This window comes from Danio aesculapii, chromosome 3 (genome assembly GCF_903798145.1).
Source record: "Danio aesculapii chromosome 3, fDanAes4.1, whole genome shotgun sequence".
Classification (NCBI taxonomy): domain Eukaryota; kingdom Metazoa; phylum Chordata; class Actinopteri; order Cypriniformes; family Danionidae; genus Danio; species Danio aesculapii.
In genome coordinates, this window is record NC_079437.1 from 62,489,958 (window position 1) to 62,517,933 (window position 27,976).

A 27,976-nucleotide genomic window follows, 5' to 3' on the forward strand; every position below is an offset into this window, starting at 1 on the left:
CTTTCAAGCGAATCCTGAACGTGGGGAGGGGAAAATCTATTTCCTACAACATTTATTGAACAGGGAAGAGAAACCTATGTGTAACTTGTGTGAGAATATTTTGATGGTAAAACATATTTGAACAGAATGTCTATGTTTAAATGATATTAGAGAATGTTTTTATTCAGGAAATATTTGAAGGCAAATGTTTAAAAATGTGTTTTCTGGAGGAATTTTACAATATTTATCATTGATCAGACTGAAAGAGCTTATAAGACTTTATCAGTGTTGCTGTTATTTGTGTGTTTTTAACTGATTAATGATGTTTCAGAAACACTTATGATCGTCAATTATATATTGAATATTTAATACAAGTGTTGTCATGAATATAGCCAGAGCTGCTGATGTGCCATTAAAACATAAATATAAGCAAACAGAATGTGTTAATTAGAATAATTATCTCCTCCTCCAGTGAAGCTCCTCCTCCTCCAGTGAAGCTCCTCCTCCTCCAGTTCAGCTATAAACACTGGAATATTCCCATCAGGCTCCAGTGAAGAGTTGATTGAAGGACAGCGAGAACATGAGTGATCCAGAACCCTGCAGAATTAAACATGAAGACACTGAACAACAAATAGGTTGGTGTTTATTATTGATTCTTTATTAATAAGCCTGAAGAACAATAATGATGAACAGCTTTGAACAGTTGATCTGATTTATTGTACAAAAACAAATGATTTTCTATAAAGACAGAGAGAAATAAACACATTTTCTGTTCACAAGGTAAACAATAGGGACTGAAGCTCAGGTGTCTTTTATTCCCATGTTTTGATCAAATGATCAGTTTAAGGAGGTTTGTTAAACATTTACCCCTCTGGGCTCTGAGGAGAAGTGTCGGTATACCCTGACATCTGACATACAGATAGTAAATATGTGACCATATAGAGCTTTTTCCAACTAATTAATCATAATGGTTAGAGTTTTCAAATTACACCGTTTACTCATTCATACTTTAAACAATATACTGATTTACATCAAGTGTGATGTGATGTGATCTGAGTCCATAATGCACACACTTATGACTTATTAATGTTTTCATACTGTCTCCCTCCTCCTCTCCCTGTATCTTCTCTATTGTCCTCGTGATGAAAAGTAGACAAACAGCACAGGTCAACATGATTATAAAGCTGGAAGTATCCAAAATCACACACACTATACCTCCTCTCTCCCGTCTCTCTCCTCTTCAGGGTCTTTTTCTGTCTGTCTTTCTCCTGTTCAGACACATGATGAATCCAGTCTGTGCTGCACTACCGTTAGCCTCCTCTGCCTGGTTAATGCTAGTTTACTCATCTAACGTTACCCTAATGTCTTCTGTACCCTCATACTGCTGATCATGGGTCTGTTTTAAGAAGGTGTGTATGAAACATGCATCTTCCTGTTGTCCTTTTCTTGTGCACTTTTTTCGCTCTGTAACTCAGTCAATGGAGCAAAAACAGCCATGAATCTAGGGTTAGCCATGAGCCTAACCCTAACGAAAAGGGAGTCAAGTTTCACAGAGAGCATTGAGTTTGTTTTTATTTCAAAGCATTTTCCCAAAATATGTCAACATAAGATGTCCTCAAAAATCAGTCCGTTTGCTGAAACAGAAAGTTGTGGCCAAGTGAAAGCCTGGTTTATACTTCTGCGTTGAGTGATCAGCATGATCCACGGCGCATGTAATGCGTGTAGCCGTGCATTTATACTCCTGCGCACTATTTGTGTTGCTCTGCAATAACACTTCTGAAACACTAGCTGGCAGTGAGGTGTTTATGTTCTTCTGTGTTGAGTTATTTTTTACTGGTGTTTTGTTTTTTCTAAACCCTACTTTAATGTTCAAGTGGCTCAAACTCGCTCATTTTGAGGAGGTAATCGGCAGACAAGCAGCAACTTTAATCATATGGTGAACACAAAACAACAGTTTCCATCTAGAGCTCCTACACTGAACTTCACACTTGTAAACACATGCTTCATCGGGCTGTATCCGCTTGTTAAGTCATGACGTATTGATGATGTATGGAATATTGTTTCCGGGTCCAAGCCGCTACTCATTTAAAATGAGAAAATATTTGTTTATGACGACCCCTTTTTAGTCCTATCATGCATTACAGTGAATTTTATATAAAATCATAGTGTACACAACAGTCTCTGGACCTGCTGCATCACAGACACCAATAATTTAACAATTTATAAAATAATATTACTTTCTGGCCATCAGATATTAGGCGTATATGTGTGTGTGTGTATATATATATATGTATATATATATATGTATATATATATGTATATATATATATATGTATATATATATGTATATATATATATATATGTATATATATATGTATGTATATATATGTATATATATGTATGTGTATATATATATATATATATATATATATATATATATATATATATATATTGTATATATATATATATATATATATATATATATATATATATATATATAATTTTCGAAAGTATCACAGCACTTTGTAAATGTTTATTACCATTTGATGAGTCTCCCCATACAGTTTGATAGAGCGATTGGACCCGGAAGCCGCTTTGCATGACGTCTCACTTAACAAGAGGATAGTGTGGGCGGAGAGCTGTTCAGTGCGGCTTTTTCCTCCGCCCCCATTTGTCAGCGCTACCAAACCGACCAATCACAGAGCTTTCGCTACATGTCGTTACATTTTTTGAGAGGTGTGCGTCAGCGTCACTGATGGCAAGGGCTATGCGTCCCTGCATGGGCTGCAACGGAGCGTACGTGTGCACGACGCAGAAGTATAAATCAGCCTTAAGCCTCAAATCGCCCCAGAATGGATGAAAACGACCCAACGTTCCACCCTTTATGCAGATGTTGTACAGGTATGTATCATGTCTGTGAGGCAAATATTCACGGACATTCAGCTGTTTGTTTAGCTGTTACCCCAGAACTTTCTGACGTGTTTGCCAGTCAGGCACAGAATGAGAAAGTATTCCTTGTCGGCTTTACAAATTTTAGAAAAACATTTTGTTGTAATTATGAATACATACGAATAAAAATAGGCCATTTACAGTTTTCAAACCTGTGTCTCCTCAATATGACCAGAATTACTTTTATGGTCAGTCATGTAAGAATCCGCTTATATGAGTATACGTGTAATAGACTAAACTAAACATGATCTGATGTATTTTACATTAATATGCATCAATATTACAGTTTGTGTAGCCAATGTTGTACCTTTTAGAGTTTTTAAGACTTAATAAAAACTGATTTTATTTTTTCAGACCTAATTGAAGAGAATGAGGCGATTAAAGAGGAGGAACAGCATGTCAAAATTGAGGACAAAACTCATTTACAGACTGATGGTATTTTGAAAAGGAGAGGCAAGAATCATTTCACCTGCACCCAGTGTGGAAAGAGTTTCAGCCAATCATCATCCCTTAATAGACACATGAAGATCCACACTGGAGAGAATCTATTCACATGCACTCAGTGTGGGAAGAGTTTCAGCCAATTATCAGCCCTTAATCTGCACATGAGGATGCACACTGGAGAGAAACCATACACATGCGCTCAATGTGGGAAGAGTTTTAGCCAATTATCAGCCCTTAATAAACACAATAAAATCCACACTGGAGAGAAACCATTCACATGCACTCAATGTGGGAAGAGCTTCAGCCAATCATCATCCCTTAATCTGCACATGAGGATCCACACCGGAGAGAAACCATACACATGCACTCAGTGTGGGACGAGTTTCAACCAAATATCAGCCCTTAATAAACACAAAAAAATCCACACCGGAGAGAAACCATACACATGCACTCAATGTGGGAAAAGATTCAGCCAATCATCAAACCTTAATCAACACATGAGGACCCACACTGGAGAGAAACCATTCATCTGCACTCAGTGTGGGATGAGTTTCAGCCACTCGTCATCCCTTAAACTACACATGATGATTCACACTGGAGAGAAACCATTCACATGCACCCAGTGTGGGATGAGTTTCAGCCAATCACCATCTCTTTATAGACACCTAAAGATTCACACTGGAGAGAAACCGTTCATATGCACTCAGTGTGGAAAGAGTTTCAGCCAGTCATCACACCTTAATCTACACATGAAGCTCCACACTGGAGAGAAACCGTTCACATGCACTGGGTGTGGGAAAAGTTTTAGCCAGTCATCACACCTTAATAAACACATGATGATCCACACTGGAGAGAAACCATTAATATGTACACAGTGTGGAAAGAGTTTCAGCAGCTCATCAAACCTTAATAAACACACAAGGATCCACACTGGAGAGAAACCATTCACATGCACTCAATGTGGGAAGAGTTTCAGCCAATCATCAACCCTTAATCAACACATGAAGAGCCACACTGGTGTGGGAGTATATGTGTGTTGAGTGTGAGAAGAGTTTTATTACAGCTGGAGAATTGAAACGGCACCAGAGGATTCCCACTGGATAGAAACCTTGCAAGTGTTCACAATGTGACAAGGTTTATTCGGTTAGTACATTTGAAAACACATGATATTATTTACACTGAGGAGAAACCATAGTAGTGTTGACACTGCAACTAGATATTTAGTCTGTCAGGAACCCTAAAACAAATGAGAGGATTCTCACTGTAGAGAAACCATAGACATGATCAACGTCTACACAGTTTCACTCGTTCAGTGCAGCTTAAGAAACACATGGATAAAAAGCTGCACACTTGATATGAATGCAGCAGAACATTTTCTTGAGTGCAAAGGATGTTTCCTGTTTGAAGAATGTTTGAAAAACTGATTGACAGTTGTGTTGCGCTGCTCGCGTTTACTGCTAAACATAATGATGACGAGAGAGAGAAAACAAAACATAAACATCTGTTAAACAGCACCTCTACCGCACTCCCCCACCAAGTCATTAAAATCTCTCTGCGAGTGATCGCGCAGGTGCTGATACATCTGTACAGCTCTGCTGCTCCACTCTCCAGTGTATTCATGTGGGTACTGTTGTTGTTTTTAATGATGTTCTCTGTCTGACTCCCTGAATGAGAAACCTCACTGGGAAGAAACCGCACCTCAAAGAAGGCGGAGCTCCAGGAGACGCCCACTGATTGCGTAATTGCCACGGGCCAATGGTAGCTCAAAGGTGTTTACCAAAACCAATTCTCCAAAAATTTGGGCAAGCTGTTTCCAACTGTACTCAATAAGAACATAATTTCAGCAGGAATTTGTCCAAAATGATGTCACTTTAGTATGTTCTTCAATTTAGTTTGCAGTATACCATGGCCCCAAGCTTTGTCTTGTGTATTTGTTTCTTTTGTTTTAAATAAAGTTTCTTTACTCTCATGGTCAAGAGTCTTTTTAGATTACTACATTTCCTTTTTCGATTATAATAAAAAACTTGATGATTTTTTAAAATGATTTCAGCAGAGTGGGAGGTGTAAAGTTTTACAATATTAAAACACTATTTGTAAAATGTTTCCATTAGCTCAGGGGTGTCCAAACTCTGTCCTGGAGGGCCGGTGCCCTGCAGATTTTAGCTCGAACTTGCTTCAACACACCTGCAAGGATGTTTCTAGAATGCCTAGTAAGAGCTTGTTTAGCTAGCCCAGATGTGTCTGATTGGGGTTGAAACTAAACTTTGCAGGACACCGGCCTTCCAGGACCGAGTCTGGACATCCCTGCATTAGCTCATTGGTTAAAAGACTTTAGAATTACCATCTTAACATCTCACGTTTAGATAAATCTCAGCTAATTGGTCAATTTATTCAGCCTTTTCTTATGTGTTGTTGTCCAATAAATATTTCAGATGGAATTTCATCCGATTTGCACTCATCATTTATATAAGAGGGACTCTCACTGTCTTGTTTAATTAGATCACCTCCTTAGATAGGAGTCCAGGAGCATCTGAGACACAGGCAGCAGCTCTACTCTGTGCTCCTCCCAGGTGACTGATTTCCTCACACTATCTCTGAGGTGTGACCTGCCATGCTGCGAAGGAAACAATTTTGGCCATTTGTATTCCAGATCTTGTCTGTGTGCTCATGACCATAGGTAAGAGTAGGATTTTAGACTGACTGGTAAATTGATAACATCCCCTTTCAGCTCCTCTTCTTCACCACAACAGATCACCAATCTGCCTTTCAATCTTACATTCCTTTTGTCTTCCATTCATCTTTTTCTGACTCATGAACAAAAACCCCAAAGTACTAGAACTCCATCTGGCTTAAGGACTCTTTCCCAAACTGGAGATGCCATCCACCTTTTTTCCAGTCAACCACCATGGCCTTGGGCTTATCCCTGCCACCTCAAACTCGGCAACAACCCATCCCGGTGCATGCTCAATGTCCTCCACGTCCCGTGTATCCAAAAGGACTTCATCTGCAAACAGCAGAGTTTAAATCCTGTGGGATCCTTTCAGAGATCGAATCCACTTGGAACACACCCTCCGGTCCCCCTTCTTAAAAATGAGAGCCACCACCCCAGTTGCCCACTCTAGAGGTACAGTCCCCTAACTCAATGTAGAAGCATAGTAGCCAAGACGGCTCCACAACATCCAGAGACTTGAGCTATGCAGGATGGATCTTATCCATCCCCGCTGTTTTGCCCCTGCAGAGCTTGCAAACTACCTCAGTAACTCAAGGTGTGGAACTCCTTCTAAATCCTTAGGCACCATATGGTTTGCCAGAATCTCTTTGAGGATGACAATTAGTAATCTACCATGGTCTCCCCAAACTCCTCCCAGGCCTGAGTTTTATGCAACCGCCCGTAAAGCATTCTTGGGCTGTCGGTATCCATCAGCTGCCTCGGGAGTCTTACAAGCCAGCCACGCCTGGTAAGACTCCTCCTTCAGCTTAATGGTATCCCTTCCAGTGTCCACCACCGGGTCTTACTGAATGTAAGAGTTAAAAATGCTTCTGATATGTAGTTCAGCCAGACATTCCCAGAGGATCCTGATGATGCATTTGGGCCTGCCAGGTCTATCCGGTCCTTTCCTCAGCCAGTGTATCCAATTCACTACCAGGTGGTAATCAGTTGACAGCTTTGTCCCTTTCTTTACACAAGTCCTTAAGCATACAGTCTGAGATCAAATGAAGCGATCACAAACTCTATAATCGACCTCTGGACTAGTGTGTGCCATGTGCGTTGAAGCACATGCTTATGCTCAAACACAGGGCTTAAAATTGCGACCGCTTTGGTCACCTATGCACCTGAAAGTTTGTGACTTCAAAATACATTGGGGAGCATTTGTGCAAGTGCATAAAATTGTTGGCATGCGACCATTCTCACTGCTAAATGTTCACTGCTACAAGAGAATGAAAATATCCCTGACAGATTTTATTTTAGAAACCACCTAAAGTTACAGATACCGGTTTATGAAAGTTTAATAAATTTACATAATATAAAAAAAGTTTTCAGGTAACTGTTTGCCACTGAATCTAAACATTTTAAGTGTGAGAGGTTTTAATCCTTTATTTAATCATCATAGCATTGTCAGCTGTGCAAGTGGCAGCTAAATAAAAAATTAATATTGTGTACACCATCGCAAAAGGTATTGCATTCACTAAGATTAAACTAATAAATATGCAAGATTGTTGCACATTTCAGGTCTGTCATTTCTGTTAAATAAATATTCATGGAGATTCAGCTCTTTATTCTGACGCATTTGCCAGTCAGGCACAGGATGAACACATATTCCCTATCTGTTTTATTAATTTAACAAAAACATAATGTTGTTGCACTTATGAATATATACAAATAAAAATAGACCCTTTACAAATGTGAACTCAGATTAAATCCAAACTAAACATGATCATATTTATTTTACATTAATGTGCACCAACATTACAGCTTGTGTAGCCAATGTTTCCAGTGTCTTTCACTTCAGCTTTTGAGTTTCTGTGACTTACTAAAAATTCAACTTTTTATTTCAGACCTAATTGAAGAGTATGAGGAGATTAAAGAGGAGGAACATCATGTCAAAATTGAGGAAAATCATTTACAGACTGATGGTATTTTGAAAAGGAGAGACAAGAATTGTTTTACCTGCACTCAGTGTGGAAGGAGTTTAAGAAGAAATAGCAGCCTTAAGAATCACATGAGGATCCACACTGGAGAGAAACCATTCACATGCACTCACTGTGGCAAGAGTTTCAGCCAATCAACATCCCTTTATAGACACATGAAAATCCACACTGGAGAGAAACCATTCACATGCACTCTGTGTGGGAAGAGTTTCATACAATCATCAGACCTTAATCAACACATGAAGATCCACACCGGAGAGAAACCCTTCACATGCACTCAGTGTGGGAAGAGTTTTTGCCAATCATCATCATTTAATCAACACATGATGATCCACACTGGACAGAAACAGTTCACATGCACTCAGTGTGGGAAGAGTTTTATACAATTGTCAAACCTTAATCAACACATGAAGATCCACACTGGAGAGAAACCATTCACATGCACTCAGTGTGGGAGGAGTTTCAGCCAATCATCACACCTTAATCAACACATGAAGATCCACACCGGAGAGAAACCCTTCACATGCACTCAGTGTGGGAAGAGTTTTTGCCAATCATCATCATTTAATCAACACATGATGATCCACACTGGACAGAAACCATTCACATGCACTCAGTGTGGGAAGAGTTTTATACAATTGTCAAACCTTAATCAACACATGAAGATCCACACTGGAGAGAAACCATTCACATGCACTCAGTGTGGGAGGAGTTTCAGCCAATCATCAAACCTTAATATACACATGATGATCCACACTGGAGAGAAACCATTCACATGCACTCAGTGTGGGAAGAGTTTTATACAATTGTCAAACCTTAATCAACACATGAAGATCCACACCGGAGAGAAACCATTCACATGCACCCAGTGTGGGAAGAGTTTCATACAATTATCGAACCTTAATAAACACATGATCATCCACACTTGAGAGAAACCATAGACATAATCGGTGTCAATTAGGGATGCTCATAACCGAAAGTATGCATTTTAACTGATTAATGGTATTAGTTAAAACCGTTAAAAGTTAATCGTATTTTTGATGCTTTGCTGCATAAATATGCAACGCATATTTGTTAATTGTGGAGCGTTTGCAGGTGCAACCACACTTGCCTACAGTCGAATTTTGTCAAAATAAAATGAAAAGGATATTGCTTGCCACAGTTTTGAGTTGACGGCCAAACCAGCGCTGATGCTGATCGCCTCTGTCCTGGATCTGCATCTTAAACACCTCCGTTTCTTTGCACAAGTGGAGAAAGAAGCCGCAAAGGCAAAACCTTCTGAAATGTGCTCCGCTTTGGAAATGGCCACAAGTCAGTGTGTCACAGAGTTTTTTATGACAAAACAACCAACCTTTTTTTTCCAATGGATAATTACAGTTATTAATAATCCTTATAAAAGTCCATATATAAAATAGCCCACATAATTTGAATAAAACAAATCCTGATTGATTTAAATGATTTTTGCAGATGGTAACTCATCACCAACCTGAGACTTTCATTTTATAGCTATATAAACTGTAAAAAAATTATTTAATGCAGTACTTTATTTAAAAACAAAATTATTAAATGCCATAGTAGCCTTCATTTTGAATATACAGTGCATCTGGAATGTATTGATAGCGCTTTACTTTTTCCACATTTGTTTATGTTACAGCCTTATTCCAAAATGGATTAAATTGATTGATTTCCTCAACATTCTACACACAATCCCCCATAATGACAGTGTGAAAAAGAGTTTTTTAAATTGTTGCAAGTTTATTAAAAATTAAGCTCTGAAAAAAATCACATGTACATCAGTATTCACAGCCTTTGGCGTGAAGCTCTAAAATTAGCTCAGGTCCATTCTGTCCACTGATCATTCTTGAGATGTTTCAGCAGCTTCATTGGAGTTCACCTGTGGTCAATTCACATGATTGGACATGATCTGAAAAGGCAGACACCTGTCTATATAAGGTCCCAGGGTTGACAGTGCATGTCAAAGCACAAACCAAGCATGAAGACAAAGCAATTGTCTGTAGACCTCCGAGACAGGATTGTCTGGAGGCACAAGGCTGGGGAAGGTTACAGAAACATTTCTGCTGCTCTGAAAGTTCCAATGAGCACAGCGGCCTCCATCATCCGTAAGTGGAAGATGTTTGAACCACCAGGAGTCTTCCTAGAGCTGGCCGGCCATCTAAGCTGAGTGATCGAGGGAGAAGGGCCTTAGTCAGGGAGGTGATGATCAATAACCTGATGGTCACACTGTCTGAGCTCCAGCGTTCTTCTGTGGAGAGAGGAGAACCTTGCAGAAGGACAACCATCTGTGCAGCAATCCACCAATCAGGCCTGTATGGTTTATTGGCCAGATGAATCCCCACCTGGAATTTGCCAAAAGGCATCTGAAGGACTCTCAGACCATCAGAAACTAAACTCTCTGCTCTGATGAGACTCCAATTCAACCCTTTGGAGTGAACGCCAGGCATTACATTTGGAAAAAAAAGCAGGCAGCGCTCATCACCAGGCTAATACCATCCCTACAGTGAAGCATGGTGGTGGCAGCATCATGCTGTGGGGATGTTTTTCAGCAGCAGGAACTGGAAGACTAGTCAGGATAGAGGGAAAGATGAATGCAGCGATGTACAGAGACATCCTGAATGAAGACCTGCTTCAGAGTTCTCTTGACCTCAGACTGGGGCGACGCTCCATCTTCCAGCAGGACAATGACCCAGAGAACACCGCCAGAATATCAATGGAGTGGCTTCACAACAACTCTTTAAATGTCCTTGAGTGGCCCAGCCAGAGCCCAGACCCAAATCCTATTGAACATCTCTGAAAATGGCTGTACATTGTCGCGTCCCATGCAACCTGATAGAGCTTGAGAGGTCCCAAAGACCGGTGTGCCAAGCTTGTGGCATCATATTCAAGAAGACTTGAGGCTGTAATCGCTGCCAAAGGTGCATCAACAAAGTATTGAGCAAAGGCTGTGAATACTGATGTACATCTGATTTTACTACTTTTTTATTTTTAATAAATTTGCAACAATTTCAAAAACTCTTTTTCACAGTTTCATTATGGGGGATTGTATGTAGATTGAGGAAATAAATCAATTTAATCCATTTTGGAATAAAGCTGTAACATAAACAAATGTGGAAAAAGTGAAGTGCTATCAATACTTTCCAAATGCACTGTAAGTCAACACACAGTGGGTACGAAAAGTATTCAGCCTAGTCTTTTACTAAATACTGAGGAAAAAAGGGTCTGAATACTTGGGACCATGTGATACTTCCGTTTTAATAAATCTGCCAAAAATCTCAACATTTCTGTGTTTTTCTGTCAATATAGGCTGCTGTGTGTACATTGAGGAAAAAATTACCTTTAACCTTGTAGTTAAAGTGTTGTTGTGATTATATCCTAAGTTCTTCATCTTCATTATTATCCCTAGACATTTGTTGGTTGCTTTGATTGTTCTACGTGTTACATTTTATAATAAATTACTTGCATTCAGACTATTTTGTTGGTTGATGTCACTTTTATGTTGTCATCAGATGAGCAGGTCATAACACTTTGTAAAATGTTTCTGCTTGTTTACAGAGATAAACTGAAGCAGAGAAGTAATTTTAGGAAGGCAATTCATTTAGAGTACATTAACCTTAGCCCAGAGGGACAAATTTAGGGATGACCATCTCCTTAAGTCCGATTTGTAAATTCAATCACAATTCATATGGGGAAATATTTATGATTTTCACTTATGAATTCACAAATTGTGTTTTGAATTAATTGTGCTGTGCAAGTATTAATGTTATGTTGTAAATGTATTATTTTTGAGACTGATCTGGCTCCATAAGTGCCACCCAATCTTACATTTACATTTAGTTATTTGGCAGAGGCTTTTGTCCAAAGCGACTTACAATTGAGGAGACATTCAGCAATTCAACAAGAGGCAGTACATACAGGAAGTGCCTTTTAGTTTTTAGATTACCAATGAATCCGCAGTCCGTGTGAGATCATCTCTGACAAAATTTTACTTTCTACACAAATCCTGACAACAGATTTAACAACTCAATTTGAGCCAAGTTGATTCTTAGCCTTGGGCAGATAGTTGGACATAAGGTGCCTAGGATCAGCGGCACTTGGGTATAAAGGTAATTTAACTGTTTTACCATAAAGAATTATGTGTAGGAAATCAGAGTTGGGCTACTCTCTCTTACTCAGCCTCATAGCAGACCCCAGTGGCTTCTGCTGCAACACATACCACACAATTATCATTAAACTATTAACACCCAGACATTACTATGAAGTATTAGTTTTGGAAGGCAGCTTCCTGGTTGTGGCAGTTCTCAAGAGGCTTCACCTGAGACCAGTGTCTCCATGCAGTACCAAGAATTCCTTAAGTAAAACAGCGTGTTTTTAGCGAACATGTAAAAACTTGCACCTGGACCTAGCAAGCATCTGGACCAACCAAGATCCAGTTGGAGGATGATTGGTCTCTGGAACAACTAAGTGCATTTGAGGGATAGTAGGTCTCTGGAACAAATAAGTCCTGTTGGGGGATAGTGGGTCTCTTTGGGAGGAGTGTAGGTCTCTGGAACAACTAATCCGTTTGGGGGAAGGCGGGTCTCTGGATGGTAGCTCTTTCTAGCGAGCGTCTGGACCACCCTGGGGGAAGGTGGGTCTCTGGATGGTAGCTCTTTCTAGCGAGCATCTGGACCAACCAAGGTCCAGTTGGGGGATGGTAGGTCTCTGGATCAACTCATCCTATATGGAGGATGGTTGGTCTCTGGATGGTGGCTCTTTCTAGCGAGCGTCTGAACCACCCTGGGGGAAGGTGGGTCTCTGGATGGTAGCTCTTTCTAGCGAGCATCTGGACCAACCAAGGTCCAGTTGGGGGATGGTAGGTCTCTAGAACAAATGAGTCCAGTTGGGGGACAGTGGGTCTTTTTGGGAGGATGGTTGGTCTCTGGAACAACTAATCCGTTTGGGGGATGGTAGGTCTCTGGAACAAATAAGTCCAGTTGGGGGATGGTGGGTCTCTGGAACAAAATAGTCCAGTTGGGGGATAGTGGGTCTCTGGATGGTGGCTCTTTCTAGCGAGCATCTGAACCAACCTGGGGGAAGGTGGGTCTCTGGATTGTGGCTCTTTCTAGCGAGCGTCTGGACCAACCAAGGTCCAGTTGGGGGATGGTGGGTCTCTAGAACAAAAGTCCAGTTGGGGGACAGTGGGTCTTTTTGGGAGGAGGGTTGGTCTCTGGAACAACTAATCCGTTTGAGGGATGGTGGGTCTCTGGAACAAAATAGTCCAGTTGGGGGATAGTGGGTCTCTGGATGGTGGCTCTTTCTAGCGAGCGTCTGAACCAACCTGGAGGAAGGTGGGTCTCTGGATTGTGGCTCTTTCTAGCAAGCGTCTGGACCGACCAAGGTCCAGTTGGGGAATGATTGGTCTTTGGAACAAATCCAGTTGGGGGATGGTGGGTCTCTAGAACAAGTAAGTCCAGTTGGGGGATGGTGGGTCTCTGGAACAAATAAGTCCAGTTGGGGGATGGTGGGTCTCTGGAACAAATAAGTCCAGTTGGGGGATGGTGGGTCTCTGGAACAAATAAGTCCAGTTGGGGGATGGTAGGTCTCTGGAACAAAAAAGTCCAGTTGGGAGATAGTGGGTCTCTGGATGGTGGCTCTTTCTAGTGAGCGTCTGGACCGACTAAGGTCCAGTTGGGGAATGATAGGTCTCTGGAACAAATAAGTCCAGTCGGGGGATAGTGGGTCTGTTTGGGAGGATGGTCGGACTCTGGAACAAATAAGTCCAGTTGGGGAATGATAGGTCTCTGGAACAAAAAAGTCCAGTTGGGGAATGATAGGTCTCTGGAACAAAAAAGTCCAGTTGGGGAATGATAGGTCTCTGGAACAAAAAAGTCCAGTTGGGGGATGGTGGGTCTCTGGAACAAGTAAGTCCAGTTAGCGGATGGTTGGTCTCTGGAACAAACAAGTCCAGTTGGGGAATGATAGATCTCTGGAACAAATAAGTCCAGTTGGGGAATGATAGGTCTCTGGAACAAAAAAGTCCAGTTGGGGGATGGTGGGTCTCTGGAACAAGTAAGTCCAGTTGGGTGATGGTGGGTCTCTGGAACAAGTAAGTCCAGTTGGGGGATGGTGGGTCTCTGGAACAAATAAGTCCAGTTGGGGGATGGTAGGTCTCTGGAACAATAAAGTCCAGTTGGGAGATAGTGGGTCTCTGGATGGTGGCTCTTTCTAGTGAGCGTCTGGACCGACTAAGGTCCAGTTGGGGAATGATAGGTCTCTGGATCAAATAAGTCCAGTTGGGGGATAGTGGGTCTCTGGAACAAATAAGTCCAGTCGGGGGATAGTGGGTCTCTGGAACAAATAAGTCTAGTTGGGGGATAGTGGGTCTGTTTGGGAGGATGGTCGGTCTCTGGAACAAATAAGTCCAGTTGGGGAATGATAGGTCTCTGGAACAAAAAAGTCCAGTTGGGGAATGATAGGTCTCTGGAACAAAAAAGTCCAGTTGGGGAATGATAGGTCTCTGGAACAAAAAAGTCCAGTTGGGGGATGGTGGGTCTCTGGAACAAGTAAGTCCAGTTGGGGAATGATAGGTCTCTGGATCAAATAAGTCCAGTTGGGGAATGATAGGTCTCTGGAACAAAAAAGTCCAGTTGGGGAATGATAGGTCTCTGGAACAAAAAAGTCCAGTTGGGGGATGGTGGGTCTCTGGAACAAGTAAGTCCAGTTGGGTGATGGTGGGTCTCTGGAACAAGTAAGTCCAGTTGGGGGATGGTGGGTCTCTGGAACAAATAAGTCCAGTTGGGGGATGGTAGGTCTCTGGAACAATAAAGTCCAGTTGGGAGATAGTGGGTCTCTGGATGGTGGCTCTTTCTAGTGAGCGTCTGGACCGACTAAGGTCCAGTTGGGGAATGATAGGTCTCTGGATCAAATAAGTCCAGTTGGGGGATAGTGGGTCTCTGGAACAAATAAGTCCAGTCGGGGGATAGTGGGTCTCTGGAACAAATAAGTCTAGTTGGGGGATAGTGGGTCTGTTTGGGAGGATGGTCGGTCTCTGGAACAAATAAGTCCAGTTGGGGAATGATAGGTCTCTGGAACAAAAAAGTCCAGTTGGGGAATGATAGGTCTCTGGATCAAATAAGTCCAGTTGGGGGATGGTAGGTCTGTGGAACAAATAAGTCCAGTTGGGGGATGGTAGGTCTCTGGAACAAGTAACTCCAGTTGGGGGACGGTCGGTCTCTGGAACAAATAAGTCCAGTTGGGGGATGGTAGGGTCTCTGGAACAAATAAGTCCAGTTGGGGGATGGTAGGTCTCTGGAACAAAAAAGTCCAGTTGGGAGATAGTGGGTCTCTGGATGGTGGCTCTTTCTAGTGAGCGTCTGGACCGACTAAGGTCCAGTTGGGGAATGATAGGTCTCTGGATCAAATAAGTCCAGTTGGGGGATAGTGGGTCTCTGGAACAAATAAGTCCAGTCGGGGGATAGTGGGTCTCTGGAACAAATAAGTCTAGTTGGGGGATAGTGGGTCTGTTTGGGAGGATGGTCGGTCTCTGGAACAAAAAAGTCCAGTTGGGAGATAGTGGGTCTCTGGATGGTGGCTCTTTCTAGTGAGCGTCTGGACCGACTAAGGTCCAGTTGGGGAATGATAGGTCTCTGGATCAAATAAGTCCAGTTGGGGGATGGTGGGTCTCTGGAACAAGTAAGTCCAGTTGGGGGATGGTCGGTCTCTGGAACAAGTAAGTCCAAATGGGGGATTGTTGGTCTCTGGAACAAATAAGTACAGTTGGGGGATAGTGGGTCTCTAGAACAAATAAGTCTAGTTGAGGGATAATGGGTCTTTTTATGACTCAAATTGACAAGAATGTACAAAAAGCTGCCACTAGGGGGCAGTGGACCAATGAAAAAAATGTGTTCAAGGTGCCTGAGGGCGAGGAGTATGTCCCAAGGGAATCTTTCATTTTTGAGGTAGATTTCACCTGGAGACCACACGAGACACTGCTTGCAACTTACACCACCAAGTTTTGGAGATCATTGGATGTAACTTCTCTGGACCTGCATGATAGAAACCCATGATACAGATACATTAGTTCAGTACGAGCAGAAGATAGACAAACAAATTCATCATGAAATTTCCATAACCCATTTGAAGCTTTGTGTGGCCCTAATTTAACCCATTGATCTTCGGGGTCATCTGCAGTGTAAAATTCAGAACAGGAACATATTTATAGAACAGGTCTATTGAATCCATCAATGTACATGTATTCTGATGTCTTTTTAAGAGTAATATTAGTGATGCTAACTTGACCCTAATGCTAAACATTGCCGGCTTCCTAACAATGCATGTGTAAATGGCCTGGGGTCAGCTGCAACACAAAAAACGTAGGCAACTGACCCCTATTCTTCACCCACCAATTTGAAAACTTTAGCTATGGCACTCTCAGAGAGGACAGATTTGTTCTTAGACTTGTCATTTTTACACATTCACAGAGATAGTGGGGTCATTTTTGCTAAATTTGGAAACATGACCTGCTTTCCCACATTTGTTGCAGCATTTACCAGAGGGAGGGGCTGGGCCTGAACAGCCATCACTCTCCTGTAACCGACCCCAGCACATTGTGCTCCATCAGGCCAGGTCATCCCAAGTTGAAAATTCAGCAGAGCCAGTGAGTGCTAAATCTCAATGTCAGCCCATTTGCAGCAGATTCTAGCCAAAATGGCTTGTCAAATTCTGGATCACAGTTATTTACAGCTCAGTGAGTTTTCAAATGCTGTACAAAAAAAAAAAAAGATATTCTAGAGATCCTGGTTTTTGCTTAACCTGGGTAACATTAATCCAGGCAAAGTCGCCTTTCCCCAATACCTCTTGAACCTGATCTTTGTATTCTCTGTATGCATCACAATACCCCACCCAATCCTCAGGCACTCTGGGGTCATACTGTATCATTTGGATTTAAGGTAATTTGGATACAGGGACTAAACTCTCTCCTATTGATTGAACATCAGCAATTCCCAAATTTTGTTGTCAAGCCACAGCCTCTATTTGGGTTAGACAGTCGACTTATTTGGGTTAGACAGTTTAAGAGGTTCAAACCCTGCAAGAATGTGACTTTTCTCACCTGGCGTAAGCTGAGCCCACTCTCCAATTTCATAACCAGCCCCTATTTCTGTATTTCCATTTATATAATTTGAGATGGGCGCCGCGGTAGCTCCTCTTAATGAGAAGAGTTTGACCATGCTTGGAGAGATGTTGAGAAAAGGTTTTTGGTTCATCTTTTCTGTCTATACGTTCTTGCAAAGAGGGAAACTCACCCGAGTATGCGTATTGAACCGGTGCTCTGCTCGTAAGGATGTTCAGCAGCTCTCTGACCTGACCATGTGAGAGGCTGTGGCTGCATTTGAAGCTTTTTTTCAACGGAAGGTTTGCTACTGAATGAGTCCATCATGACAATGTCGTTAAAGCTCGTGTTTCTCCCACTTTCACACACAGTCATACGTTATAGCAGACAGATATAATCTGTGAATAATATGCCCTGAAAACTAACTGCAGAAACAAGTTGTCAGAAAAACTACAGCCTGTGCTCCATCTTTTATTAACACTGATATATGAGACATGTTACATTTGCATTATAGCTAAAATAATCAGAAGTCTTTCTTAAACTCTCTCTTTATCAGTTAATAAACATTATTTTAACATTACTCTATCAGGCCAGCTTATTAAAAGAGGTGTTTTTTTCAGAAAAACCTTTTTGCAGATATTCGCCTGATTTTCTGTTTAATTATGAGGTATAAATATTGCATTTTAGTAACATTTTAAGAACAATCTTTGCTGGATTATCTTGTTGAATGGTTATCATACCCAGACTTTTTGATGCACCAAATATATTTCCTAACATTTTGTCAAATTGCCATGCTATTTTAATTTTTTTATTTGTATTATACAGTTTTTATGTGCATTTAAACTGTAAGTTTTATTTCAGTTTTATAAAAAATGAAAATTAAGAATAAAGAAAAGATACTTATTTTTAAAAATACAAATTTATTATCATCTATCATTATATATGAACAGAAATCTGTTAAAACTTGTTTATAGTCAAATAACAAACTAGCCAGTACATTCAACATTCAACTGATTCATTTGATTCACCTGTCCCCACCAAATTCTAGTGCAAACCTTCGCCCTTGGTCTAGTTTCAACGAGTAACTAAAAATACAATTTTAGAGGAAACAAAAGTTTGGATAAAAGCATTTTTAGGAGAACTGGAAAAGTCAAGGCAAAACACTTGATATTAAGTACACTCCCAAAGCAAATGACTTTATATTTCTACAGACTCAATACAGAAAGAGCATTTGGGGAAATAAGATTATTAGATTGAGCAAGTTTGTGATTTAGTGGAGAGCAGTTATGAGTAGAGACTTCACCAACTTTATTATATCAGAGGAATTTCTGTCAAACTCGGCCCATTCTGTCACTTAAATATATTATTCCAAACACTCACACAAACAGGGAAAGAAATCTGAGATCTATTAATAATTGAGCGAATGTCTTTGTTTGACATGTACTGAGAAGATTTGTGCAGTCAAATATCAAATAATCTAAAAAACTTTATAGCCAGACTTAACTGAAGGTATTATACACTCAGGGATTGCACAGAAACAGTGTTATATTCCTCTGAAGAGACTGAAGAAGAAGAAGAATTAATCTGAACACAAATGATTCCCTCTGCTGTCGAGAGAATGATTGACAAACAGGCAGCCAATCAGCTTTCTCTGAGCGCCTACGGGCAACCAATCGGCTTTCTCTGATCAGCGTGCAGGCAAATCTCCCGCCCCCGGCGCTCAGTCTGAGGCGGAGAGCGGAGAGTGCAGAGCTTTGCTGTTTGCTGTTGAATTCCTTTAACTCCACTTCTGTTACGGGTGTTGTGCGTCTATTCAAAGTAAGTGTATTATATCTGACCTTTGTAGCGTTCGCAGATTTGCTGCAATTATCTTGCGGGTTGAACTGCTTTAACATATGTGCTCAATGCTAATATACTCTCTTGTTTTTAGCTCGATGCTACGCTGTAAACACTTGTGTAATGCGTTACTCACGGGTTATCTACAGGGTTTCTGCAGTCTTAAAATGTATTAAATATCAAAATCCAGATTTTACTGAAATATTGTGTTGTGGGTCTTAAATCTTTTCTAAACAGGTCTTAATTTTCCTTTGTTCATGTATTGCTATCAAATCTGGCCAAAACCCATACAATCACCAACAATCATCTCAATAAAACTTTAAACTTTTCATTAAAAAGCTCATTTTTAACTCTCTTTATCATAATGGTTTAATTATTTACATTACAGTAACATTTGTGTAAAAGTTCTCCATCTATTTACTGCTGAAGACACCGACCTGGACAGATTGTTGTGTATATATTTAGTTTATTATAGTCTTAAACTTTTAAAACATTTGTTCATTTTTATTTTAAAGAAAATTAATGTTGAAAAAAGTGTATGGATACAAGTAGAGCTCGCTTGTTTTTACACAATATTTAAATATTTAGTTAAGAAATAAAATCTAAAATATTTACATATTTTATTATTAACGTATTATTGTATTATTAAATTTATAATTTGGAAAGGGCAAATAAAATCTTTTCCATCTGGGCCATTTGAACAATTCATTAGCCTTTAGTCCCTTTATGGGTCTAAAAGTTTCATTCATAATGGTCTTAAAACATCTTTAATTTAACTTGGTGAAACCTGCAGAAACCCTGTATCTGGGCACCTTTCAGTTGTGTCTCCATCTTATTCGTTCACTAAGTGCTTGTTTAATATTGATCTTTTTAACTTAAAATATGCTTCTGTACACTTCTGAAGAGACGCAAACGCTTTATTTAGCAGTAAAACAGAATGTGGGATTAGTATAATAGTAAAAAACACTTAATAATTAATTTATTAAAGTATTGAGAGATAAATGTAAGCAATCAGAGACATGATCACGCTGCACAGATGAGATGTAGAATCGGCCACTCAAGACTTACACACACATTTATTGAACAGGGAAGAGAAACCTATGTGTAACTTGTGTGAGAATATTTTGATGGTAAAACATATTTGAACAGAATGTATATGTTTAAATGATATTAGAGAATGTTTTTATTCAGGAAATATTTGAAGGCAAATGTTTAAAAATGTGTTTTCTGGAGGAATTTTACAATATTTATCATTGATCAGACTGAAAGAGCTTATAAGACTTTATCAGTGTTGCTGTTATTTGTGTGTTTTTAACTGATTAATGATGTTTCAGAAACACTTATGATCGTCAATTATATATTGAATATTTAATACAAGTGTTGTCATGAATATAGCCAGTGCTGCTGATATGCCATTAAAAGCAAACAGCATGTAATTAGAATAATTGTCTCCTCCTCCAGTGAAGCTCCTCCTTCTTCAGTGAAGCCCCTCCTCCTTCTCTAGTGAAGCTCCTCCTCCTCCAGTGAAGCTCCTCCTCCTCCAGTTCGGCTATAAACACTGGAATATTCCCATCAGGCTCCAGTGAAGAGTTGATTGAAGGACAGCGAGAACATGAGTGATCCAGAACCCTGCAGAATTAAACATGAAGACACTGAACAACAAATAGGTTGGTGTTTATTCCTGATTAGGGGTGGCACGGGGGGTTGTTGGGCTTCTGGAGTTTCAGCCCTAAATGTTATTTCCAAACCCTGAATCTTTTGGGTTTAACTTTATACAGAACTATTTATACCGGTTCATTATTGCTTTTCCACAGGATCAGTAAAGCATTATCAGCTGGGCTTTCTCCACCTCTTTTCTTTATTTAAGAGTTTTTTGTATCAGACGCAGCCCCACGGCAGTAAGCACTTTCTGTACTAATCTGTAATATATTAATATTATATGTTAATAGCTAAGACCTTATAAACAATCCGTGTATAAAATACATAATTAACAAATATATAGGCTACTGAAGAACAAACCGAATATGCAATATGATCATTGCATAATGATCACAGCTAAACAAGCTAGCACTCATTTATAAACTATAAATAAAAAATGAAAGAAATTTTAAGTAATAGAACATTATGTAAAAATCTAAAGACTACAGGCTAAATAAAAGCTTCTCGTCAGAGCTGAACATCACTGCCGTCATCGTGCGCATATCAGTTTACAGCTTCTGTAAAGATCAGACAGCCTATACAGATTACACAATCTCAATAAACACCATGTAAATGTATAAATATTTCCATAAGTATTGTTAATGAAATGTTTATAACGATATGATCTTGCTTTTGGTTATATGCCGGCTTTGAGCTCTTTACGCGCGCTCTCTCTCTCTCTCTCTCACCTGCCGGCAGTTGATATGCGCTGCATAATATGCGCTATACACACTACACAGCATACACTGGCAAGATGACAGGTGTGATTTGCGTGTTGTTCCTTTTTTTCTTCAATGCCTTTTATTTTTAAAATCTCTCAAGTTCATATAGGCTATCAGGTAATATAATCTCCCTCAGAGATGTTGGAGTTCAATATCGTGGTGCGCAGAACCATGTCCCTAAGTTTACACACAAAAAAAACAAAAATAAAATAAGAAAAATAATAGTAAATTAAAAGTTTTAAAAAGACATGTATATACATACATATATATACATACACATATACCCTAAAGCATGCATCTAAGAAATGTAAGGTACACCAGAAAAGGTCTCTTGGTGATCCTCTAATGCTGAACAGTATCTTCTCAGGAAATAAATTTGTTGATCAAATGTTATGTAGTATGAGGGTGAGATGATTTCCAGTTAATTAAAATGCTTTTTTTTCAGCCGTTCCAGCCAGAAGTGTGAAGTATTTTTATGATGAGATGTAGTAGTTCAGTGTCCCCTAATATCCAGATTCTAGAATCAGAGCTGAGTTGGATATCTTTTCTGTAACTTTTGATGATATGTCAATTATATATTCCCAGAAATGAGCCAACACAGGACAATTCCAAAGCACATGCAGCAAGTGTCTTTGAGCTGCATTGCACCTTTGACATTTTGGGCATATATTAGAATTAAACGTGAAGTTTTGTGAGAGTATAATATGTCTGATTCAATTGGTTAAATTGGATTTGTCTATGTGTAGTGCATATTAAAGTAGTCTGCATTCTGTTCATAATGCACTCCCACTCTTGCTGCCAAGATCCTTTTCCCATCTTTCAAAATATTACTGTAGTGTGCTTTGTTTTTTACAGTGTTTGATATTATGCAGTGGCTTATTGATGTAATACCTTTTGGGGACAATATGATTTTATTGTGCATGACATTGTCAAGTGGTGATAAGGCGGGAAGTTTAGGGAATGTCTTCACAGTAATCTCTTTAACCCAGTGTCTAATTTGTAAATATTTGAATAAGTTATGTTTGGGAATATTATATGTCTGGTAAAGTCATTCAAAGCTCACAAATGAATCATTTTAGTAAAAGTCATTCAGTGCCACTATGCCTTTGTTTGTCCATGCTTTTAGTGTGCTATCTGCAATGCCATGAGGAATAATAGGGTTTTTGCAGAGGTAGCACATCACTGAAGCTGCATAGATTGTGATTTAGTAAATGTAGATAAGCAACTTTAGACCCCAAAAAAGGGATGACATTCAGTGGGATTGAGCTCATCTCCCATTGTTCTATATCTGTCCATCTAGTATCAATCGTATTGGGATGTAACCAAATCCATATAGGCAGAATTGAGATGTTAATTAATAATGTCTGAAATTGGGAAAGTTTATTCCACCTTTTTTGTATTATGCTTTGAGTTTAGGAAGTTTTACTATAGAGTTTTTACTTCTCCACAGAAAGTCAGCAAATATTTTATTTAATTCGATTTTATTAAATTTTATTTTATTAAATACGATTTGGGAATGTTTAATGGGAGACACTGAAATGTTTATATATAACTCAAAACCCATGGCTTCTAGGGTTGTGAAAAGAGTAGGCTTAAGCCTTCTAACATAACTTCCAGTATTATCAGTATGTGCTCTTATCAGGTAGAATTGTAGTTTTTTTGTGAATTAATAATGCTACTCTCCTACATTAGTTGGTAATTTGTTGCCAATTTTTTACGTTTTTAGTCAGTATCTGTATCGTCCCTCATCTCATTTTGGGTGTGTGGCAAGTTTTTTGCCTTGCGCTCAAAAAATGCTCTGAGCTTGTCTCGCGGTATTGGGGATAAGTCGTCTGCAAATTTCTTATCAATTTGGATGGCCTTATGCATTCGTTAGAAAAAACCGTAGTGCAGATAATACACTGTGGATGGGTCAGGGATTCTTTGCTTTGTGAAAATTGAATAAAACCATAGTTCTTGGTATTTCCTGCATTTCTCGTTTCCAGTATTGCTAGTGCTGCATCCCACTTGAAGGTTTGGAGCTTCCTCACCTGGGTCCAGTATGCTTGGGTCATTAGTATTAGCTGCTGAAGGCGAATCGGTGAGACTCGATCTTTTTTGTGGGGGATGAACTACAAATTTGTCCATTTTTTTTTTTTTTGGTCAGCCAGGGGATAAAATGAACTAAGGCATGATCGTTCTCCTAATTGTCCAATGCTAAAAAATGTTTTCAATATGACGCAACCCCCCCACAGACCTCGCTCAGGCCCCCTTGTGGGCAGGGACCTCCCTGTTGGATTAGGATACCAGCCATTTAACGAAAACTCTAAAATAGGAGGTAGAAGGGCTCCACTGCACCCATGTTCTGCCAACCTTACAGAATGTAAATATATAAGAAATATATTGTTGCATGAAAAATAAATAACTAAAGTAAAAATTAAGTAAACAAACTAAGAAATAAACAATCATCTTGATGCATAGAACAATAAAAAAAACAACAAAAAAGGCAATAGCCGTATTACTAACCTTTGCTACTGAACTTGTAGCTAAAGCTGACGAGCTATATAAATCACCTATTATCAATGTATAGTCTTATCGATTAACAAAGTGGGAGACTGAAGAACAGGAAAAGAAAACATTTGGGATTCCAAACTCAATAATGTAACCTCTATAAACTGAAGGCCATTCGAGGATCAGTATTGTTGGCTCTTATTTGGACCTCGAGGGTTCTGTGTCATTGCTGAGCGAGTCAATGACGTTTTTTACTTCCAATGGAGTGGAGAAAATCTTCGATTTCCCCATATGTATGATCCGTAGTTTGGAAGGATATAGGAAGGAATACTCTATTTCCCGATCTCTCAACACTCACTTGACCTCTGTATATGTTTTCCGTGCATTCTGCAGCTCCACGCTGATGTGGGAAAAAGTGGATGCACGGGTTTTCAAAGTATACCTCCATTCGCTTTCTTGCAAGTTGAAGGATTTTCTGTTTATCTCTGAAATTCAGGAGTTTTGCCACAATTACCATTGGAGTCGTTCTGCTAGGTGAGATATTTCCCATTCCGCTCTTTCAATTACCGGAGGAGCTAGGAAGTTTTCCGCGCAAAGGAGTTCAGGAATGAAGGGTTCCAGAAATTAAACCATTATACCTTCTGGTTTTTACGGCAGGTTTACAATGCGTATGTTAGATCGTCTGCCTCTGTTCTCCAAATCTTGTACTTTATCTTTTAGATAAGAGACACTCGTTTAGAGAAAGATATCTCCTAGGTTGTCTTCTGTGGAGCTTACTCTAGTTTCCGTCTCAGTCTTTTGTCTTTTAGTTTAGTTTGGATATCACTGGCTATCCGGTTAATTTGTTTGCTGACTTCTTTTTTGCTGCCTTTATTTTCCTTCCACAAAGTCTGCAACGATATTTCATCTTGAGGATTTTGTTGTGCTGAGCTGATGATGTTTGCACTCCATTTATGATTTGATCATTCATTTTTTAAGAATATCGAGGACCACAATGAAAATAAGCCTGTGGCTTTTTTGTGTATTCAACAGTTTTTAAAATATGTATGAAGTACTCTAACTAATCTGTATATTTTTGTTAAAATTGTCAAATACAATCAATAAATCAATCAATTCCACTTCCTTCTGTCATGTTGTCCGGCATGTCGAGATCACTCGTTTTGGCTATGCTAGAAACTGGTCGAGATTTACATCCTTTTTGACGCAGAATGTGTTCCGCCATAAACAATATTGACTTTTCAATGTCTTGATGAAGTTGATATTCTATCAGTAAGGGAAATTAATGCAGGATTTTCTGTGAAGATTATAGCTAGTCAGTGGAGCTTGCTACAGCACGTCTATCCCCACCGCCTGAATACATACAAATTATAATAGGCCATTTACAGTTTTCAGATAGGTCTCCTCAATATGATTAAAAATGACTTCTGATCAATTATGTAGGAAACTGAAAACTGGACTGAGACCGTTTCAATTTACTTCTATGTTAAGCGGCTTTGACACAATTTACATTGTAAAAGCACTAGAGAAATAAAGATGAATTGAATCTGCTTATATGTGTATACGTGTAATGGACAACTAAATATGATCTGATTTATTTTACATTAATGTGCATCTAAATTACAGTGTGTGTAGCCAATATTCCCAGTGTCTTTTCACTTTACAGCTTTTGAGAGTTTTTAAGACTTAATGAAAACTAATGTTTTTTTAATTTCAGACCTAATTGAAGAGAATGAGGAGATTAAAAAGGAGGAACATCATGTCAAAATTGAGGAAAATGATCATTTACAGACTGATGGTATTTTGAAAAGGAGAGACAAGAATCGTTTCACCTGCACTCAGTGTGGAAAGAGTTTTGGAAGAAAAGGCAGCCTTAAGATTCACATCAGGATCCACACTGGAGAGAAACCATTCACATGCACTCAGTGTGGCAAGAGTTTCAGCCAAATATCAACCTTTAGTAAACACAAAAAAATCCACACTGGAGAGAAACCGTTCACATGCACCCAGTGTGGGAGGAGTTTTAGCCAATCATCAAACCTTAATCTACACATGAGGATCCACACTGGAGAGAAACCATTCACCTGCACTCAGTGTGGGAAGAGTTTCATACAATTATCACAACTTAATCAACACATGAACATCCACACTGGAGAGAAACCATTCACATGCACTCAGTGTGGGAAGAGTTTCAGCCAAATATATAACCTTAGTAGACACAAAAAAACGCACACTGGAGAGAAACCTTTCATGTGCACTCAATGTGGGAAGAGTTTTATACTGTCATCACACCTTCATCAACACATGAGGATCCACAATGGAGAGAAACCATTTACATGCACTCAGTGTGGGAAGAGTTTCCGGAAATCATCACACCTTCATCAACACATGAGGATCCACACTGGAGAGAAACCATTCACATGCACTCAGTGTGGGAAGAGTTTCAACTGCTTAACGCACCTTAATCAACACATGAGGATCCACACTGGAGAGAAACCATTCACATGCGCTCAGTGTGGGAAAAGTTTCAACCAATCATCAAACCTTAATATTCACATGATGATCCACACTGGAGAGAAACCATTCACATGCACTCATTGTGGGAAGAGTTTTAGCCAAATATCAGCCCTTAATAAACACAAAAAAATCCACACTGGTGAAAAACCATTCACCTGCACTCACTGTGGGAAGAGTTTCAGCCAATCATCACACCTTAATCAACACATGAGGATCCACACTGGAGAAAAACCATTCACATGCATTCTGTGTGGGATGAGTTTCAGCCAAATATATGCCCTTAGTAGGCACAAAAAAATCCACACCGGAGAAAAGCCATTCACATGCACCCAGTGTGGGAAGAGTTTCGGCTGTTCATCACATCGTAATCAACACATGAGGGTCCACATTGGAGAGAAACCGTTTACATGCACTCAGTGTGGGAAGAGTTTCAGCCAAATATATGCCCTTAGTAGGCACAAAAAAATCCACACTGGAGAGAAACCATTCATTTGCACTTAGTGTGAAAAGAGTTTCAGCCGATCATCATCCCTTAATCTACACATTATGAGCCACACTGGAGAGAAACCATTCACTTGCACTAAAGCTGCGGTCACACTAGACTTTTCTCCCCATAGGCATCTAATCATATGCACGCGAATGCGTCAGATCGGAAAAGCAAGTTCGTGCGTCAAGTTTTGCAGTTCACTGCATTGCAAAGTTCAAGCTTGGTGAACTCTGGCCTGAGAAACTGCATCAATTGACTGTGTGAGACCAATTGAAGTTCAAAACATGTCCTCTCTGGGCAGAAATTTAAAATATGGACCAATCACTCACTTTTTTAATATCTAATCATCTTGTTTAACCCCACCCCTTTTCGCAGTGCCGTACAACAGAATTTCACATGTTTCAACTTTTCTAATGTTGTTTTGGATGATGTTCTCTGTTTGACTTCCTGACTGAGAAACAAATCCCTGGGAAGACACCGCACATCAAAGAAGGGAAGCTCCAGGATAGTTAGTTTGCTTTATACCAGGGCCTCAAGTTTAGAAAGTCCATTCATTCGTCCTGTGTTTCTTTACTTTTAGATTCAAGATTCTTTCTAGTTCACTACATTTACTTTTTGTGAGTAGAATACAAACTTGATGAATATTTTATGGTTTAAGCAGAGCAACAGGTATTAAGTTTTACAATATTAATACACTGTGATGATCCCAAGACTTCAGATTGGAGTATGTGGTAGATCCTGATTGGATGCCTTCATTACTCATCAAATGGTATATAAAAGAGTTGTTGTGCTACTCCAGGACGCTGTGGCTACTCAGGAGTCCTCATTGCAAGACCTGCCATCTTATTGACTCTTTAACCTTATGGTTTTGTTTTGCATTACTTGTATCATGTAGTTAATGTGTTGTTGTGATTATATCCTAAGTTCTTCATCTTCATTATTATCCCTAGACATGTTTTCGTTACTTTGATTGTTCTACGAGTTGCATTTTATAATAAATAATTAGCATTCAGGCTATTTTGTTGGTTGATCTCTCTTTTATGTTGCGATTCAAACAAGCGGGTCATATCAGTTTGTAAAATGTGTCCGGTTGTATCCGAG

At 39.6% G+C, this 27,976-nt stretch overlaps 1 pseudogene; it reads left to right on the plus strand.

Annotated features, from left to right (window-relative positions):
• Nucleotides 1-362: 362 nt before the first annotated feature.
• On the plus strand, nt 363-27,884 carry LOC130221818 (oocyte zinc finger protein XlCOF6-like; annotated as a pseudogene).
• The last annotated feature ends 92 nt before the right edge of the window (nt 27,885-27,976 follow it).